Source organism: Anomaloglossus baeobatrachus, unplaced genomic scaffold (assembly GCF_048569485.1).
Source record: "Anomaloglossus baeobatrachus isolate aAnoBae1 unplaced genomic scaffold, aAnoBae1.hap1 Scaffold_70, whole genome shotgun sequence".
NCBI lineage: Eukaryota > Metazoa > Chordata > Amphibia > Anura > Aromobatidae > Anomaloglossus > Anomaloglossus baeobatrachus.
The window spans coordinates 95470-113649 of NW_027445074.1; positions in this window are offsets into that span (position 1 = coordinate 95470).

Below are 18180 nucleotides of genomic sequence, written 5' to 3' on the forward strand. Positions count from 1 at the left end.
GATTTCTACTTATTTTATTAAATATCATCTCCACCAAACAGGACAAGCTTGCATCTGTTATAGTTTTGGAGAAAAATGTGTTCATTTCATGTATGCGCGAAATGCCTTAAAAATGGCTTTAAAATGGATTTGGAGCATGGAGACGATTATCTCGGGATTGCAAGATAACCAAACAAAACTTTTAGTGGATTTCTACTTATTTTATTAAATATCATCTCCACCAAACAGGACAAGCTTGCATCTGTTATAGTTTTGGAGAAAAATGTGTTCATTTCATGTATGCGCGAAATGCCTTAAAAATGGCTTTAAAATGGATTTGGAGCATGGAGACGATTATCTCGGGAATTGCATTATAACAAAACAAAACTTTTAGTGGATTCTACTTATTTTATTAAATATCATCTCCACCAAACAGGACAAGCTTGCATCTGTTATAGTTTTGGAGAAAAATGTGTTCATTTCATGTATGCGCGAAATGCCTTAAAAATGGCTTTAAAATGGATTTGGAGCATGGAGACGATTATCTCGGGATTGCAAGATAACCAAACAAAACTTTTAGTGGATTTCTACTTATTTTATTAAATATCATCTCCACCAAACAGGACAAGCTTGCATCTGTTATAGTTTTGGAGAAAAATGTGTTCATTTCATGTATGCGCGAAATGCCTTAAAAATGGCTTTAAAATGGATTTGGAGCATGGAGACGATTATCTCGGGATTGCAAGATAACCAAACAAAACTTTTAGTGGATTTCTACTTATTTTATTAAATATCATCTCCACCAAACAGGACAAGCTTGCATCTGTTATAGTTTTGGAGAAAAATGTGTTCATTTCATGTATGCGCGAAATGCCTTAAAAATGGCTTTAAAATGGATTTGGAGCATGGAGACGATTATCTCGGGATTGCAAGATAACCAAACAAAACTTTTAGTGGATTTCTACTTATTTTATTAAATATCATCTCCACCAAACAGGACAAGCTTGCATCTGTTATAGTTTTGGAGAAAAATGTGTTCATTTCATGTATGCGCGAAATGCCTTAAAAATGGCTTTAAAATGGATTTGGAGCATGGAGACGATTATCTCGGGATTGCAAGATAACCAAACAAAACTTTTAGTGGATTTCTACTTATTTTATTAAATATCATCTCCACCAAACAGGACAAGCTTGCATCTGTTATAGTTTTGGAGAAAAATGTGTTCATTTCATGTATGCGCGAAATGCCTTAAAAATGGCTTTAAAATGGATTTGGAGCATGGAGACGATTATCTCGGGATTGCAAGATAACCAAACAAAACTTTTAGTGGATTTCTACTTATTTTATTAAATATCATCTCCACCAAACAGGACAAGCTTGCATCTGTTATAGTTTTGGAGAAAAATGTGTTCATTTCATGTATGCGCGAAATGCCTTAAAAATGGCTTTAAAATGGATTTGGAGCATGGAGACGATTATCTCGGGATTGCAAGATAACCAAACAAAACTTTTAGTGGATTTCTACTTATTTTATTAAATATCATCTCCACCAAACAGGACAAGCTTGCATCTGTTATAGTTTTGGAGAAAAATGTGTTCATTTCATGTATGCGCGAAATGCCTTAAAAATGGCTTTAAAATGGATTTGGAGCATGGAGACGATTATCTCGGGATTGCAAGATAACCAAACAAAACTTTTAGTGGATTTCTACTTATTTTATTAAATATCATCTCCACCAAACAGGACAAGCTTGCATCTGTTATAGTTTTGGAGAAAAATGTGTTCATTTCATGTATGCGCGAAATGCCTTAAAAATGGCTTTAAAATGGATTTGGAGCATGGAGACGATTATCTCGGGATTGCAAGATAACCAAACAAAACTTTTAGTGGATTTCTACTTATTTTATTAAATATCATCTCCACCAAACAGGACAAGCTTGCATCTGTTATAGTTTTGGAGAAAAATGTGTTCATTTCATGTATGCGCGAAATGCCTTAAAAATGGCTTTAAAATGGATTTGGAGCATGGAGACGATTATCTCGGGATTGCAAGATAACCAAACAAAACTTTTAGTGGATTTCTACTTATTTTATTAAATATCATCTCCACCAAACAGGACAAGCTTGCATCTGTTATAGTTTTGGAGAAAAATGTGTTCATTTCATGTATGCGCGAAATGCCTTAAAAATGGCTTTAAAATGGATTTGGAGCATGGAGACGATTATCTCGGGATTGCAAGATAACCAAACAAAACTTTTAGTGGATTTCTACTTATTTTATTAAATATCATCTCCACCAAACAGGACAAGCTTGCATCTGTTATAGTTTTGGAGAAAAATGTGTTCATTTCATGTATGCGCGAAATGCCTTAAAAATGGCTTTAAAATGGATTTGGAGCATTATCTCGGGATTGCAAGATAACCAAACAAAACTTTTAGTGGATTTCTACTTATTTTATTAAATATCATCTCCACCAAACAGGACAAGCTTGCATCTGTTATAGTTTTGGAGAAAAATGTGTTCATTTCATGTATGCGCGAAATGCCTTAAAAATGGCTTTAAAATGGATTTGGAGCATGGAGACGATTATCTCGGGATTGCAAGATAACCAAACAAAACTTTTAGTGGATTTCTACTTATTTTATTAAATATCATCTCCACCAAACAGGACAAGCTTGCATCTGTTATAGTTTTGGAGAAAAATGTGTTCATTTCATGTATGCGCGAAATGCCTTAAAAATGGCTTTAAAATGGATTTGGAGCATGGAGACGATTATCTCGGGATTGCAAGATAACCAAACAAAACTTTTAGTGGATTTCTACTTATTTTATTAAATATCATCTCCACCAAACAGGACAAGCTTGCATCTGTTATAGTTTTGGAGAAAAATGTGTTCATTTCATGTATGCGCGAAATGCCTTAAAAATGGCTTTAAAATGGATTTGGAGCATGGAGACGATTATCTCGGGATTGCAAGATAACCAAACAAAACTTTTAGTGGATTTCTACTTATTTTATTAAATATCATCTCCACCAAACAGGACAAGCTTGCATCTGTTATAGTTTTGGAGAAAAATGTGTTCATTTCATGTATGCGCGAAATGCCTTAAAAATGGCTTTAAAATGGATTTGGAGCATGGAGACGATTATCTCGGGATTGCAAGATAACCAAACAAAACTTTTAGTGGATTTCTACTTATTTTATTAAATATCATCTCCACCAAACAGGACAAGCTTGCATCTGTTATAGTTTTGGAGAAAAATGTGTTCATTTCATGTATGCGCGAAATGCCTTAAAAATGGCTTTAAAATGGATTTGGAGCATGGAGACGATTATCTCGGGATTGCAAGATAACCAAACAAAACTTTTAGTGGATTTCTACTTATTTTATTAAATATCATCTCCACCAAACAGGACAAGCTTGCATCTGTTATAGTTTTGGAGAAAAATGTGTTCATTTCATGTATGCGCGAAATGCCTTAAAAATGGCTTTAAAATGGATTTGGAGCATGGAGACGATTATCTCGGGATTGCAAGATAACCAAACAAAACTTTTAGTGGATTTCTACTTATTTTATTAAATATCATCTCCACCAAACAGGACAAGCTTGCATCTGTTATAGTTTTGGAGAAAAATGTGTTCATTTCATGTATGCGCGAAATGCCTTAAAAATGGCTTTAAAATGGATTTGGAGCATGGAGACGATTATCTCGGGATTGCAAGATAACCAAACAAAACTTTTAGTGGATTTCTACTTATTTTATTAAATATCATCTCCACCAAACAGGACAAGCTTGCATCTGTTATAGTTTTGGAGAAAAATGTGTTCATTTCATGTATGCGCGAAATGCCTTAAAAATGGCTTTAAAATGGATTTGGAGCATGGAGACGATTATCTCGGGATTGCAAGATAACCAAACAAAACTTTTAGTGGATTTCTACTTATTTTATTAAATATCATCTCCACCAAACAGGACAAGCTTGCATCTGTTATAGTTTTGGAGAAAAATGTGTTCATTTCATGTATGCGCGAAATGCCTTAAAAATGGCTTTAAAATGGATTTGGAGCATGGAGACGATTATCTCGGGATTGCAAGATAACCAAACAAAACTTTTAGTGGATTTCTACTTATTTTATTAAATATCATCTCCACCAAACAGGACAAGCTTGCATCTGTTATAGTTTTGGAGAAAAATGTGTTCATTTCATGTATGCGCGAAATGCCTTAAAAATGGCTTTAAAATGGATTTGGAGCATGGAGACGATTATCTCGGGATTGCAAGATAACCAAACAAAACTTTTAGTGGATTTCTACTTATTTTATTAAATATCATCTCCACCAAACAGGACAAGCTTGCATCTGTTATAGTTTTGGAGAAAAATGTGTTCATTTCATGTATGCGCGAAATGCCTTAAAAATGGCTTTAAAATGGATTTGGAGCATGGAGACGATTATCTCGGGATTGCAAGATAACCAAACAAAACTTTTAGTGGATTTCTACTTATTTTATTAAATATCATCTCCACCAAACAGGACAAGCTTGCATCTGTTATAGTTTTGGAGAAAAATGTGTTCATTTCATGTATGCGCGAAATGCCTTAAAAATGGCTTTAAAATGGATTTGGAGCATGGAGACGATTATCTCGGGATTGCAAGATAACCAAACAAAACTTTTAGTGGATTTCTACTTATTTTATTAAATATCATCTCCACCAAACAGGACAAGCTTGCATCTGTTATAGTTTTGGAGAAAAATGTGTTCATTTCATGTATGCGCGAAATGCCTTAAAAATGGCTTTAAAATGGATTTGGAGCATGGAGACGATTATCTCGGGATTGCAAGATAACCAAACAAAACTTTTAGTGGATTTCTACTTATTTTATTAAATATCATCTCCACCAAACAGGACAAGCTTGCATCTGTTATAGTTTTGGAGAAAAATGTGTTCATTTCATGTATGCGCGAAATGCCTTAAAAATGGCTTTAAAATGGATTTGGAGCATGGAGACGATTATCTCGGGATTGCAAGATAACCAAACAAAACTTTTAGTGGATTTCTACTTATTTTATTAAATATCATCTCCACCAAACAGGACAAGCTTGCATCTGTTATAGTTTTGGAGAAAAATGTGTTCATTTCATGTATGCGCGAAATGCCTTAAAAATGGCTTTAAAATGGATTTGGAGCATGGAGACGATTATCTCGGGATTGCAAGATAACCAAACAAAACTTTTAGTGGATTTCTACTTATTTTATTAAATATCATCTCCACCAAACAGGACAAGCTTGCATCTGTTATAGTTTTGGAGAAAAATGTGTTCATTTCATGTATGCGCGAAATGCCTTAAAAATGGCTTTAAAATGGATTTGGAGCATGGAGACGATTATCTCGGGATTGCAAGATAACCAAACAAAACTTTTAGTGGATTTCTACTTATTTTATTAAATATCATCTCCACCAAACAGGACAAGCTTGCATCTGTTATAGTTTTGGAGAAAAATGTGTTCATTTCATGTATGCGCGAAATGCCTTAAAAATGGCTTTAAAATGGATTTGGAGCATGGAGACGATTATCTCGGGATTGCAAGATAACCAAACAAAACTTTTAGTGGATTTCTACTTATTTTATTAAATATCATCTCCACCAAACAGGACAAGCTTGCATCTGTTATAGTTTTGGAGAAAAATGTGTTCATTTCATGTATGCGCGAAATGCCTTAAAAATGGCTTTAAAATGGATTTGGAGCATGGAGACGATTATCTCGGGATTGCAAGATAACCAAACAAAACTTTTAGTGGATTTCTACTTATTTTATTAAATATCATCTCCACCAAACAGGACAAGCTTGCATCTGTTATAGTTTTGGAGAAAAATGTGTTCATTTCATGTATGCGCGAAATGCCTTAAAAATGGCTTTAAAATGGATTTGGAGCATGGAGACGATTATCTCGGGATTGCAAGATAACCAAACAAAACTTTTAGTGGATTTCTACTTATTTTATTAAATATCATCTCCACCAAACAGGACAAGCTTGCATCTGTTATAGTTTTGGAGAAAAATGTGTTCATTTCATGTATGCGCGAAATGCCTTAAAAATGGCTTTAAAATGGATTTGGAGCATGGAGACGATTATCTCGGGATTGCAAGATAACCAAACAAAACTTTTAGTGGATTTCTACTTATTTTATTAAATATCATCTCCACCAAACAGGACAAGCTTGCATCTGTTATAGTTTTGGAGAAAAATGTGTTCATTTCATGTATGCGCGAAATGCCTTAAAAATGGCTTTAAAATGGATTTGGAGCATGGAGACGATTATCTCGGGATTGCAAGATAACCAAACAAAACTTTTAGTGGATTTCTACTTATTTTATTAAATATCATCTCCACCAAACAGGACAAGCTTGCATCTGTTATAGTTTTGGAGAAAAATGTGTTCATTTCATGTATGCGCGAAATGCCTTAAAAATGGCTTTAAAATGGATTTGGAGCATGGAGACGATTATCTCGGGATTGCAAGATAACCAAACAAAACTTTTAGTGGATTTCTACTTATTTTATTAAATATCATCTCCACCAAACAGGACAAGCTTGCATCTGTTATAGTTTTGGAGAAAAATGTGTTCATTTCATGTATGCGCGAAATGCCTTAAAAATGGCTTTAAAATGGATTTGGAGCATGGAGACGATTATCTCGGGATTGCAAGATAACCAAACAAAACTTTTAGTGGATTTCTACTTATTTTATTAAATATCATCTCCACCAAACAGGACAAGCTTGCATCTGTTATAGTTTTGGAGAAAAATGTGTTCATTTCATGTATGCGCGAAATGCCTTAAAAATGGCTTTAAAATGGATTTGGAGCATGGAGACGATTATCTCGGGATTGCAAGATAACCAAACAAAACTTTTAGTGGATTTCTACTTATTTTATTAAATATCATCTCCACCAAACAGGACAAGCTTGCATCTGTTATAGTTTTGGAGAAAAATGTGTTCATTTCATGTATGCGCGAAATGCCTTAAAAATGGCTTTAAAATGGATTTGGAGCATGGAGACGATTATCTCGGGATTGCAAGATAACCAAACAAAACTTTTAGTGGATTTCTACTTATTTTATTAAATATCATCTCCACCAAACAGGACAAGCTTGCATCTGTTATAGTTTTGGAGAAAAATGTGTTCATTTCATGTATGCGCGAAATGCCTTAAAAATGGCTTTAAAATGGATTTGGAGCATGGAGACGATTATCTCGGGATTGCAAGATAACCAAACAAAACTTTTAGTGGATTTCTACTTATTTTATTAAATATCATCTCCACCAAACAGGACAAGCTTGCATCTGTTATAGTTTTGGAGAAAAATGTGTTCATTTCATGTATGCGCGAAATGCCTTAAAAATGGCTTTAAAATGGATTTGGAGCATGGAGACGATTATCTCGGGATTGCAAGATAACCAAACAAAACTTTTAGTGGATTTCTACTTATTTTATTAAATATCATCTCCACCAAACAGGACAAGCTTGCATCTGTTATAGTTTTGGAGAAAAATGTGTTCATTTCATGTATGCGCGAAATGCCTTAAAAATGGCTTTAAAATGGATTTGGAGCATGGAGACGATTATCTCGGGATTGCAAGATAACCAAACAAAACTTTTAGTGGATTTCTACTTATTTTATTAAATATCATCTCCACCAAACAGGACAAGCTTGCATCTGTTATAGTTTTGGAGAAAAATGTGTTCATTTCATGTATGCGCGAAATGCCTTAAAAATGGCTTTAAAATGGATTTGGAGCATGGAGACGATTATCTCGGGATTGCAAGATAACCAAACAAAACTTTTAGTGGATTTCTACTTATTTTATTAAATATCATCTCCACCAAACAGGACAAGCTTGCATCTGTTATAGTTTTGGAGAAAAATGTGTTCATTTCATGTATGCGCGAAATGCCTTAAAAATGGCTTTAAAATGGATTTGGAGCATGGAGACGATTATCTCGGGATTGCAAGATAACCAAACAAAACTTTTAGTGGATTTCTACTTATTTTATTAAATATCATCTCCACCAAACAGGACAAGCTTGCATCTGTTATAGTTTTGGAGAAAAATGTGTTCATTTCATGTATGCGCGAAATGCCTTAAAAATGGCTTTAAAATGGATTTGGAGCATGGAGACGATTATCTCGGGATTGCAAGATAACCAAACAAAACTTTTAGTGGATTTCTACTTATTTTATTAAATATCATCTCCACCAAACAGGACAAGCTTGCATCTGTTATAGTTTTGGAGAAAAATGTGTTCATTTCATGTATGCGCGAAATGCCTTAAAAATGGCTTTAAAATGGATTTGGAGCATGGAGACGATTATCTCGGGATTGCAAGATAACCAAACAAAACTTTTAGTGGATTTCTACTTATTTTATTAAATATCATCTCCACCAAACAGGACAAGCTTGCATCTGTTATAGTTTTGGAGAAAAATGTGTTCATTTCATGTATGCGCGAAATGCCTTAAAAATGGCTTTAAAATGGATTTGGAGCATGGAGACGATTATCTCGGGATTGCAAGATAACCAAACAAAACTTTTAGTGGATTTCTACTTATTTTATTAAATATCATCTCCACCAAACAGGACAAGCTTGCATCTGTTATAGTTTTGGAGAAAAATGTGTTCATTTCATGTATGCGCGAAATGCCTTAAAAATGGCTTTAAAATGGATTTGGAGCATGGAGACGATTATCTCGGGATTGCAAGATAACCAAACAAAACTTTTAGTGGATTTCTACTTATTTTATTAAATATCATCTCCACCAAACAGGACAAGCTTGCATCTGTTATAGTTTTGGAGAAAAATGTGTTCATTTCATGTATGCGCGAAATGCCTTAAAAATGGCTTTAAAATGGATTTGGAGCATGGAGACGATTATCTCGGGATTGCAAGATAACCAAACAAAACTTTTAGTGGATTTCTACTTATTTTATTAAATATCATCTCCACCAAACAGGACAAGCTTGCATCTGTTATAGTTTTGGAGAAAAATGTGTTCATTTCATGTATGCGCGAAATGCCTTAAAAATGGCTTTAAAATGGATTTGGAGCATGGAGACGATTATCTCGGGATTGCAAGATAACCAAACAAAACTTTTAGTGGATTTCTACTTATTTTATTAAATATCATCTCCACCAAACAGGACAAGCTTGCATCTGTTATAGTTTTGGAGAAAAATGTGTTCATTTCATGTATGCGCGAAATGCCTTAAAAATGGCTTTAAAATGGATTTGGAGCATGGAGACGATTATCTCGGGATTGCAAGATAACCAAACAAAACTTTTAGTGGATTTCTACTTATTTTATTAAATATCATCTCCACCAAACAGGACAAGCTTGCATCTGTTATAGTTTTGGAGAAAAATGTGTTCATTTCATGTATGCGCGAAATGCCTTAAAAATGGCTTTAAAATGGATTTGGAGCATGGAGACGATTATCTCGGGATTGCAAGATAACCAAACAAAACTTTTAGTGGATTTCTACTTATTTTATTAAATATCATCTCCACCAAACAGGACAAGCTTGCATCTGTTATAGTTTTGGAGAAAAATGTGTTCATTTCATGTATGCGCGAAATGCCTTAAAAATGGCTTTAAAATGGATTTGGAGCATGGAGACGATTATCTCGGGATTGCAAGATAACCAAACAAAACTTTTAGTGGATTTCTACTTATTTTATTAAATATCATCTCCACCAAACAGGACAAGCTTGCATCTGTTATAGTTTTGGAGAAAAATGTGTTCATTTCATGTATGCGCGAAATGCCTTAAAAATGGCTTTAAAATGGATTTGGAGCATGGAGACGATTATCTCGGGATTGCAAGATAACCAAACAAAACTTTTAGTGGATTTCTACTTATTTTATTAAATATCATCTCCACCAAACAGGACAAGCTTGCATCTGTTATAGTTTTGGAGAAAAATGTGTTCATTTCATGTATGCGCGAAACGCCTTAAAAATGGCTTTAAAATGGATTTGGAGCATGGAGACGATTATCTCGGGATTGCAAGATAACCAAACAAAACTTTTAGTGGATTTCTACTTATTTTATTAAATATCATCTCCACCAAACAGGACAAGCTTGCATCTGTTATAGTTTTGGAGAAAAATGTGTTCATTTCATGTATGCGCGAAATGCCTTAAAAATGGCTTTAAAATGGATTTGGAGCATGGAGACGATTATCTCGGGATTGCAAGATAACCAAACAAAACTTTTAGTGGATTTCTACTTATTTTATTAAATATCATCTCCACCAAACAGGACAAGCTTGCATCTGTTATAGTTTTGGAGAAAAATGTGTTCATTTCATGTATGCGCGAAATGCCTTAAAAATGGCTTTAAAATAGATTTGGAGCATGGAGACGATTATCTCGGGATTGCAAGATAACCAAACAAAACTTTTAGTGGATTTCTACTTATTTTATTAAATATCATCTCCACCAAACAGGACAAGCTTGCATCTGTTATAGTTTTGGAGAAAAATGTGTTCATTTCATGTATGCGCGAAATGCCTTAAAAATGGCTTTAAAATGGATTTGGAGCATGGAGACGATTATCTCGGGATTGCAAGATAACCAAACAAAACTTTTAGTGGATTTCTACTTATTTTATTAAATATCATCTCCACCAAACAGGACAAGCTTGCATCTGTTATAGTTTTGGAGAAAAATGTGTTCATTTCATGTATGCGCGAAATGCCTTAAAAATGGCTTTAAAATGGATTTGGAGCATGGAGACGATTATCTCGGGATTGCAAGATAACCAAACAAAACTTTTAGTGGATTTCTACTTATTTTATTAAATATCATCTCCACCAAACAGGACAAGCTTGCATCTGTTATAGTTTTGGAGAAAAATGTGTTCATTTCATGTATGCGCGAAATGCCTTAAAAATGGCTTTAAAATGGATTTGGAGCATGGAGACGATTATCTCGGGATTGCAAGATAACCAAACAAAACTTTTAGTGGATTTCTACTTATTTTATTAAATATCATCTCCAACAAACAGGACAAGCTTGCATCTGTTATAGTTTTGGAGAAAAATGTGTTCATTTCATGTATGCGCGAAATGCCTTAAAAATGGCTTTAAAATGGATTTGGAGCATGGAGACGATTATCTCGGGATTGCAAGATAACCAAACAAAACTTTTAGTGGATTTCTACTTATTTTATTAAATATCATCTCCACCAAACAGGACAAGCTTGCATCTGTTATAGTTTTGGAGAAAAATGTGTTCATTTCATGTATGCGCGAAATGCCTTAAAAATGGCTTTAAAATGGATTTGGAGCATGGAGACGATTATCTCGGGATTGCAAGATAACCAAACAAAACTTTTAGTGGATTTCTACTTATTTTATTAAATATCATCTCCACCAAACAGGACAAGCTTGCATCTGTTATAGTTTTGGAGAAAAATGTGTTCATTTCATGTATGCGCGAAATGCCTTAAAAATGGCTTTAAAATGGATTTGGAGCATGGAGACGATTATCTCGGGATTGCAAGATAACCAAACAAAACTTTTAGTGGATTTCTACTTATTTTATTAAATATCATCTCCACCAAACAGGACAAGCTTGCATCTGTTATAGTTTTGGAGAAAAATGTGTTCATTTCATGTATGCGCGAAATGCCTTAAAAATGGCTTTAAAATGGATTTGGAGCATGGAGACGATTATCTCGGGATTGCAAGATAACCAAACAAAACTTTTAGTGGATTTCTACTTATTTTATTAAATATCATCTCCACCAAACAGGACAAGCTTGCATCTGTTATAGTTTTGGAGAAAAATGTGTTCATTTCATGTATGCGCGAAATGCCTTAAAAATGGCTTTAAAATGGATTTGGAGCATGGAGACGATTATCTCGGGATTGCAAGATAACCAAACAAAACTTTTAGTGGATTTCTACTTATTTTATTAAATATCATCTCCACCAAACAGGACAAGCTTGCATCTGTTATAGTTTTGGAGAAAAATGTGTTCATTTCATGTATGCGCGAAATGCCTTAAAAATGGCTTTAAAATGGATTTGGAGCATGGAGACGATTATCTCGGGATTGCAAGATAACCAAACAAAACTTTTAGTGGATTTCTACTTATTTTATTAAATATCATCTCCACCAAACAGGACAAGCTTGCATCTGTTATAGTTTTGGAGAAAAATGTGTTCATTTCATGTATGCGCGAAATGCCTTAAAAATGGCTTTAAAATGGATTTGGAGCATGGAGACGATTATCTCGGGATTGCAAGATAACCAAACAAAACTTTTAGTGGATTTCTACTTATTTTATTAAATATCATCTCCACCAAACAGGACAAGCTTGCATCTGTTATAGTTTTGGAGAAAAATGTGTTCATTTCATGTATGCGCGAAATGCCTTAAAAATGGCTTTAAAATGGATTTGGAGCATGGAGACGATTATCTCGGGATTGCAAGATAACCAAACAAAACTTTTAGTGGATTTCTACTTATTTTATTAAATATCATCTCCACCAAACAGGACAAGCTTGCATCTGTTATGGGAGCCGGCCTGGAGCAGGGCTGCCGACGGGCGCCGGGAGCGGGGACCGGGCCGCCTGGGGACCGCAGGTGGTGGAGGCTGGAGACCGTGGAGCGGGGGATGTCTGCCAGAGGAGCCGGGGAGCGAAGCAGGGAAGCCGGGGAGCGTGGCAGGTGAGCCGGGGGGCAGAGCAGGGGACCCGGAGAGCGTGACAATAGGTTTCCAAAAGGTTAGAATTCTGAAAAGATTCCCTCCATACTTTTCTGAAGATGGTGCTCTAGTGTATTCAAGCGATGTTCCTGTGCTGATGGAAAATGTAACATTAAGTACAATGTGAGCGAGTGGAGACACGTCATTGTTTCATCCAAAAAGTCTGAAAGCTGTGCTACTGCTCAATGGCAGTAAGTATTCTTCAGTGTGTGTAGGGCATGTGTCGCGGGCAGAGGGGCCACGCACGCTACGCTCGGGTTCGGGGACTTCTGCTGCTGCTGCTGCTCGGTGGCTCGAGCGGAGGGCCAGATCCGGGGACTCGAGCAGCGCTCCTCGCCCACGAGTGAAAAGGGGGTGGTTTGTTTGGGGAGATAGTTAGTGACGTCACCCACAGGTCGTGGTGATAATGGGCACCACCACTGCTGGTGACGGGGATCCCGGGAGCGATGGCAGGGAGCAGCTAGGATGTTGGTTCCCCCTCCGTGGGTAGGGGTTGGTGATCCCGGGGCCCGGTGGCGGTACGGGGAGGCTGGATGGCTGGGGTGTACGTACCGAGGGAGCCCGTTTGCCCGCAGGCGCTGGCCCTTGGATCTCTAGCCTATGGCGGTGGCTTTTTATCCTCACGGTGTGGACGGTTGCCTTCTGTCGGGTCTTGGGTGTTAGGGAACCCCTGGGATTCCGGTCACTCCCGGATTTGACCATTGTCGGCGGCTCCTAGCCTGGTCAGGGTCCAATGGCCCTGCCTTTGTGCTTGGTACAGATCCGCTCACCGGTTCAGTTCCCCTCGGGTCACCGCCCGTCCCCGGTCCTACGGTTCAGCTGACTTGTACCACCTCCTGCAGACGGCCACCACCGTCTGCCGACCTTGCTGACAGTGCCTGGGCTCCTACCCAGACACTAACAGTTTCTGTCCTCTCACTTTCCACTACAAAACTAAACTAACTGCTTTTTCCCGCCTCCGGGCCTGTGAACTCCTCGGTGGGTGGGGCCAACCGCCTGGCTCCGCCCCACCTGGTGTGGACATCAGAGCCTGGAGGAGGCAACAAGGATTTTGTGTGACTGATGTAGACTATCCAGGGGAGGGGGTGTGTGTGATTTTGTGTTTGTGACTACCTGGCTAGTCCAGGGCGTCACACATGCTATGCACTTGGAAGAAAGCTGTGAGAATTTAGACTTTATTCTCAAGAAACTTAACTACAAGGAGCAGGGATGGTCAATATGTGGTGGTCTAAAAATGTTCTCATTGCTTCTTGGGCAGCAAGGAGGATATATTAAATACCCATGCTGTTCTGCCTCATGGCAGCCTGCTAATAGTCATTCATTGAAATTTCTGTTACAATCCCTAGAGGTCATTGTTATTCTTTTGAATTGCTGAGTTTCCCTTTAAGCTAAAGGTATTCTGGGTAAGGAATGCCTCCCTGAGCTGAGAAGAAGCCTGCAGCCATTTTTTCTTTGGATTTGTCAGGAAAGGACATGCCGACTTACCTCTCTGTACATTCACCCCTGCCTAGTGTAATCCGGTGAGCAAAGCAAATTACATGTGTTAGTGATAGAATCCTAGATGGAAGAGTGTAGTAAATGCATTGTACATTGTACTTCTACACCTTTAGTGTCATCCCTGTCTTGTTTGTCTAGATAAGATTTCTATGTATTGCAGATGCAGTGACCTTTCACCTACATTCTCGTAAGAACTGCATCTCATGTACTGTTATGCTATGTTAACTCTGTATTAACACTGTACTGACTGTAATCATTTTCTTGTTATAGTTTTTACCCGTATAAAACAGTATCTTGGATATACCGTATTCTGTCTTCAACTGCATCTTGGATATTCCTATATTCACTGTATATTCCATGTATACTGCAATCAAGTTCACGTTACCAGCTAATAAATCAAGGCTATTGAACTTCACAGTCTGTTTATTTGAAATGTGAACTAGGGTTTAGCTGTATGCTAGAGATTCACAGCATTACGTAAAAGAAGGCAGAACACATGCTCTAATGTCCTGATTTAAAAAAAAAAAAAAATATTTTTTTTTAACCATCAAATATTGATTTTGTACAATCCATGTGTGAAGTTAAATACAAGTGACATGAACAAGAAAAATACTTATTGTAACCAAAAATATTCACAATTTTATATATAAAATACATTTATTTATTGTACAGTCATTCTGCAACTTTATTAGAAATTTATTCTTGCACTTTTTCCTTTTCTCTAGATCCCCCTTTTCTCTTATAGAAGGCCTGTGGATCTTCTCTGTGAAGCATCCGGCAATCATGTTCACGTTTCATTTACTTTGGTATCGTCGTTCCATCTCCTTGATATTCCGATGAAAACCTTCTTGTTCTTCCCACCAGCACCAAGGTTTTCAGACAAGTAGTCCAAATAGGAATGTAAAAAATGTAACTTCAAATTCATTAGACAACCCAAGGCTTTGAAACGTTTCAGCATGTTCTCCACGATGGACTTAAATTTTGATTCTTTGTTGTTACCTAGAAACGTACAAGACAGACACAGGAAAGGACATGATAACAGGTGTAGGGACCAACAAGGTGAGACAAGGGGTATCAGGATAGGGTCAAGTAGGTATGAATGTAGTAATGGGGCAGGCATAGAGAATTGTATGTGAATGTGAATTACAATAAATCACTAAGGAAAGGAATATGTGAGTGTGTGCCTAATGTAAACTAATATTGTACTGGCAAAATTATAGATGGAAAGGGAGAAGGGGAGGGGGGAGAGAGGAGGCTGTAATTGACTACAAGGGTATGAGTTATGAGTGATCATAGGGATAGTGTTACATAAGTGGAAATACCTATGGAGGACCGGATGTGTAAGCGCATACCTTATACAAACCTATAGAGTGCTGATGGGTGAGAGTGTGATGTTAGATATAAGACATCCTATAGTGAATAGTGAGCCGTAATCAAGTGCAACAGGGATATTTCACGTGACTATGGGAACCTGGAAGGTAAAGAAAGGGGAGAAAAAACTGTTAGACAAGGTAATCAGACATAATGTAACCAGTTGATCAGACATGATCACCTGGTTTGAGACCCCCTGCCTTACACTATATAGATATCATGTTCATTCCCCATCTATCTTGCTCAGGAGAGCATCTCCCTCCCCCGGCACCAAGAGCAGCTCATACTGAATTGTTACATTGACTAGTAACACTGCACACAGAAATGCACCTTAATATTCCACTGTTAACCCTTTCCTCCCAGCAGTAACACACAACTCCTCACCTTGATATCATGGTGATTTATGGTCAGAATGACTTCAATGCGATCAGTGATTTCTATTCTAGCTCTGCTCACATAGATTTTATATCCACACTCAACTATAGGCCGTTCTTCATATTTTGGGGGCTTTTAGTCAGATATACTAGTTTGTGCCTGTATAGTATTGGTGTAGATGGGAGTGTAGGGCATGGGTTACATGGCACTGTGGTGGAATACTGATGGGAGGTATTGGTGCTGTGTTTGATGCTTCTACTGGGTATTTTCCTACAAATACTGGAACAGCTCACTGCTTAGAATGATCCTTCCCAGCTCTATAATATATTATATATACCCCACAATGCAGGCTCACACACACATTTGTCTCAAGTGTGTTGTAGGGACACAGATACAGTCTTGGTCATGTGACTAAAGGCTACTTTACACACTGCGATATCGGTCCCGATATCGCTAGTGTGGGTACCCGCCCCCATCTGTTGCGCGACACGGGCAAATCGCTGCCCATGCCGCACAACACCGACCAGACCCGTCACACATACTTACCTGCCCGGCGACGTCGCTGTGTCCGGCGAACCGCCTCCTTTCTAAGGGGGCGGTCCGTGCGGCGTCACAGCGACGTCACTGAGCGACCGCCCAATAGCAGCGGAGGGGCGGAGATGAGTGGCCGGAACATCCCGCCCACCTCCTTCCTTCCTCATAGCGGCTGGGAGGCAGGTAAGGAGAGGTTCCTCGTTTCTGCGGTGTCACACGGAGCGATGTGTGCTACCGCAGGAGCGACGAACTACATAATTACTGCTGCAGTAACGATAATCGAGAATGGAGACCCATGTCACCGATGAGCGATTTTGCACGTTTTTGCAACGATGCAAAATCGCTCATCGGTATCACACGCAGCAACATCGCTAATGCGGCCGGATGTGCGTCACAAATTCCGTGACCCCAACGACTCCGCATTAGCGATGTCGCAGCGTGTAAAGCCCCCTTTAGTGGGAGTGGTGTACAGGGTCTTAGCAGTAAAGAGTATTCCATATTTCTGCCAGATACCCACAGAGATATTGAAATCTGAAAAAAGAGACTTCTGCTCATTGAAGGTAAGAACTGCTCACATAGCGTTCAACTCCACAGCAAACGAGTGCTCTAGCACTGGCATCTCAGCAGGGATATTCCCCTACTACACATGTGTGTCTAGGTCACTGTGACAGTTTACAGGACATAACTCAGGGCACCTAGACAGAAGGCAGAGGGACTACTTTCTATTTCTGGTGTAGAGCTTAGTACAATATATATATATTTATACTATTACATGGGACACATGTACCTTGTATTACCATTATTCGCTGTATATGAACCCCTTTTCTCCGGGCATTATTTGTCTATAGCATTTTTCACGAACCTGAGGCAACTGAGAACCCTTCAGTGAAGGAATTCCACTAACCCTCACAATACCTACCAGGGGCCTCCCTGCAGTAACTCAGGTAGTTGTACCCATTCTCTTTCCGCATTCTATGTGTTCTTCTTCTTTCTTCTTTTTTTTCTTTTTTCTTCTTTTTATTTCTATCATGTAGTTCAGGGGTTTATAGATATATGTCCTGCATCTCATATTTCCTTTAGTGGTGCTTCTTACCCATTCTCATATCATTTACCCTAGTATTTCATGATCCTGAGGCGACTGAGAACCCTTTAATAAAGGAATCCTTTTTCACCTGAATTGTCAAGTGATACTTACCAGTGACTATCACGTAATGTTACAGGTAGTTCCATTTTCTTCCTCTTCTTTCTCTCCTTTCTTCTTTGTCACACGGTCCATTGTGTTATAGCCCACGTGTCATGATAACACTTGTACCATCTTTTCATTTAGATTCCACCTACAATTATTTACCGATTCCAGTTCTGGAATAGGCTTTCATCATCTACTCACTAGAATTCTCAAGTTCATAAGGTACTGAGACATATACATGTTCACACCATTATAAAGAACAAAGTATAAACATTGAGGTTTTTCTCACACCCATGTTCCTGTGTTCTTTGATATGATATGTGTTCATTTCCTTCACTATATAGGATTGCAAGTTTTCCATTTGTACCTTAATGGCAATGACGCTATACAATTGAACACATATCATCCTGTTATCCATATAGGTGTGTATTTACCTGCTTGACTAT